Genomic DNA, 4503 nt, shown 5'->3' on the forward strand with positions numbered 1-4503 from the left:
CAACAAACGACAACCTCTGGATTACAGGCTCCTGACTATATGCATGAATATACTATGAATTTAAAATATTTTATTTATTTTTAATTGTCATGAAATAGTGATCTATATTTGTAGATTGAGAATTCCAATTGATTTTGATATTAAGTAGTTTCAAACGCAAATATAGTATTTATAAAGAATAATAAAAAGAAATAATATATGTAACACTCAGAAACGTGTCCTTCCCCCCAAACGTGTCCGATTCCCCCAAACGTGTCCACATGACGTCACTGAACTGCAAAACATGTCTAAATGTAAAAGGGCGCCAAAGCGTGTCATTTGTCTAAACGCCCAAACGTGTCCATTTTTAATGAACACCCAAACGTGCCAAATCCCCAAAACGTGTCCATATCAAGCTTAATTTTTTTCTTTTACTGGAACTATCATTCGTGTCCATATTATAAATACGTCGGTTATTTGGTTATTGTTTTTTCAATAACGTATACTCATTTTACTATTTCATTAAAAAATAGAAATAAATTACTTTACTATAGTCTGGCTCAAGGGGTCCTGTCCGCCTAAAAAACAATACAACTTTTTTACTGCTATCATTTAATGTATTTGACCAAGAAATTAGATTCGATAACTGTCCATCCATTCATTTTAACCTTATTTATTTATAGGTCTTTTTTTAACCGGCAGTATAACCTGGTTAAAAGTGGGGGCGTCCGTTCGGCTATGTTGGATGTAAATGTAAGCAGCCATGCTCAGTTAAATTGTAGATCTTAAATCAGATACCTCGTGTAGGGAGAATGTCCCATTTTCTGCGCATTAATAAAATACTTTGGTAGCAATTCACTCTTTGATGGTGCCTTCTGTTGTATTTTGGAAGGCAACATTTTTTTAAATTTCCGCAACTTTTATTTAAAACGGCCTCTATTACATAACGGAGATTGCAGTAGTTTCTTACTGAAGTCATTAAAAAATCGGTCTTCACACGCTCTTATTTTTTTTAAGATTATAATCCCAACTAGTGTTAATCCCGAATAACCGTCAAAATTTATGCCCAATCCGAAATTCCCGGTATGATAATAGAACATATATACAGTATTTATTGTTAACATGATGTCGTTCAAATAATGCATGAAATATTTGGCAAAGGACGTTATTTCTCTTGTTCTTGTGTCTTTAGTGATGCTCGAAACATAAAATTTATTAGAAACCCGGAAAACCAGTTTTTGATTTGAAGAGCTTTTAGAATATCAGAACTGTTGAAAAAAAGGGAAGTCAATTCTAATGAAAGCCCGCCGTCGGATTAATATAAAAGGCATCATCAGAGTTTATTAGTAAGACATAATTTACATAGTAAGCGATTAATTCAACTGCACTAGAATTATTTGTATGTTCGCTCTAAATGAGCATGAAATACTTGCAACTGGACAATAAGCAATTTCAGTCAAAAATTAATTCATATGTTACATATTAAATTTGCAATTATGATAATCATTAACATCATAGAATTGCCGTAAACGTTATTGATTTCATTTAGGACATACATGTATTGGAGCTAAAAGACGTGAGACGTTCTGGCGTTAAATAGTAGACACGTTTTGGCGAATAACAATTATTGGACACGTTTGGGGGTTATGAAATCGGACACGTTTGGGGAATATTGAATATTACGGACACGTTTGGGAAGAATAGACACGTTTGGGGGAATCGGATACGTTTGGGGGGATGGACACGTTTGGGAGTGTTATATATATATAGGAACAACACGCTTTAACGAGCGCAGCAATTGCCAAAGTAACGAATGGGAATAACGCTTATTGACGGGAGCAGCAACGTCTTTATTATAATGAAAAACAAATTTTGATCAATTAAAACATATTAAAAGTATTCATCAATCATTTACTGCTTACAGAAAAGAACACCACCAAGTGATTGATCTGATTCTCTGTACGCAAAACGTCCAAGAAGTAAAAATGTTGTATTACAGTCCTACTAAAAAGTGGAATAACAAAAAATAGAATACTCCGAGGAAAATTCACAACGAAAACCCTATCATCAAATGGCAAATTCAAAAGCTAAAAACAAATCAAACGATTCGATAAAATTCCTGACTTGGGACAGACATTTTATTACGTAGAAAATGGTGGACTTAACCTCGGTGTATAGCTAGCTAAACCTGTAACTTGTATGACAGTCGTATACAATTTCATGATATTGGCAACAATGTGTGCAAAAACAAGCAGCCATGATAGGTTAAATTGTCAATATTTTGTTATAATCTAAATCACTGTAAAAACAAACAAATATGTCAACAATAAATAGCAAACAGGCATAAAGATAAAACATATTAGCAAAAAACGAAAGACAAGAATACAAAAATTTACGATAGCACAATTTCAAAATGTATAAGTAACAATTCACGCGTCAAATATACACTAGCCTTACATAAAATAAAAAAATAAACAAGTATCATGGTAGGTTCAAATAAATCTGATCTCTGAATTAAATGATAAATCTACATTACAATAAATATGAATACACTTTTCTTATTTTGGTTGTTGCATCTTCGATAACCGGAAAACTTCCTTTTCCATTATATATTACCCTTGTACTTCTAATATTAATATAACAAGGCGTATAGCACATAACATATGTCTACGGTTGTGGTAAAGATGGTACTATCAAAACATTAAACATCTATTATAATTCTTAAAACAACTCAAAAAGATTCTGATTATATTTACCATATGTTTTTTGTGTTAGAAAATGTTGATTTGCTGTTGACGTTCAGTTCTATTGTGGTAAAAACATGTCTGGCAGACTCTGATCCAAATCACTTAATCTATAAGTCTACCTGTTCAAAGTCTATAATTTATAACTCGTCTATGACATACTTGAAACTGGCTTTCCATGTGTTGAACGATGTTGTCTTGCCGTTAACATTGATTAAGAAACTATGGTTTAAACTGACTCATGCAAAGTTGACCATAGAGAAATTTGGATATTACATTGTTTTATTCTTTTTTTTAGCAAATAGCTCTTCAATGTTTCGGTTACACCCTTGGCTTCTAAAATTACTTTTGATCATGTCATGAAACATATGTCTATCCTGTCACCGATAATTAATCAACCTTTGAATTATTTCTCCCTATGAATATGGAACCATTCAGTGATGACTTCAAAAGCACAAAGTGTTAAAAAAATATAACACAGCACGTTTCTTGCATTACAGTGTAGAGAAAAGAAAAATGCAAGACATTATGTGAAAAAAATGTGTTGGTACCCTTTTGTCATGTCTATACTGCTACCAACATATTTATTATTTACACCAATATTGTACTTGTTATCAAAGTACTGATGTACTGAACATCGAATGACCACACGTTCTAATGGATGATCACATGCACTTGTCTCAGAAAAAAAAACCATATCTCTATACCTGTAAGTTATTTAAGGTAAATAGATATATGTTTTTTTCTGAGACAACTTCCTTTGTTGATGATGACAAAATGACAGGGAATTCAACCTCACCGAAATAAATATTATATTGTAGTGATATAATCATTTGTTTTTAGACTGAGTATAACCTGGTTTGTTGTTATATATTAAATTTATATTTGTATAACAGTTATATTTATAGCAGATTTTCTGTATTCATGATTTGTTACTGATATATATATTTCTCACTACAAAACATTTTCATATCATTTATGTATGTTCTTAAAAAATATTTTTATGCGATAAGGAATGTTATTTTTCATTCGATATTGACCACGTATTTATACGATTTACACGAAGTGATTGGTGCTTAAGTCGCAAGAGCCCTGTTCAGAATTTCTCCGCCAACAAAACACCGGAATAACCTCTCACGGTCATCCGCTGTAAATACTGCAATCACGTGTTGGAAACCAAAATAACAGCAGAAAAATCTGATAACTTCATAAAAGGTAGTTATTCAACAACAGCATTCATAAATGAAGAAATGTGTCTATCCTATTATGTCTATCCTGTTACTATGGTTACTATAGTTACAGTAACATGATGGACAATATTTGACAGAAACGTCGTCAAAAAGTATGAATGAGGAAATGTGTCTATCATGTTAATATCGTTACTATGGCTACACTAACGCGATAGACAATATTTAACAGAAACGTCTTCAAAATGTTTGTGTTTTCATAAAGTTTTACACATAATAAAATATTTGGTTGTTTGAATTTGTCTGCTGCATCTTAATCTTCACTATTGCTATTGGTAATAGAATAGACAAAAAGGGTAACAGGACAGAACTTATAATTGTGATATATGGTTAACATACGGTTCATGTTACCAAAGAAAAAAGAGCGAAAATAAAACAACATGCGAGGGAACTACTTCATGTTCGTTTTGCTGAACATGATGAATTGCTATCTTAGACTTGTGCTGCTGGATGTTATTTATATAACCCTTGAAAACCAATTTTTAGAGGCATTTTTCAGTACAACTAAGGAAATTGACCAATAACCTATCATT

The sequence above is a fragment of the Mytilus californianus genome, unplaced genomic scaffold (genome assembly GCF_021869535.1).
Source record: "Mytilus californianus isolate M0D057914Y unplaced genomic scaffold, xbMytCali1.0.p SCAF_8, whole genome shotgun sequence".
Taxonomy (NCBI): domain Eukaryota; kingdom Metazoa; phylum Mollusca; class Bivalvia; order Mytilida; family Mytilidae; genus Mytilus; species Mytilus californianus.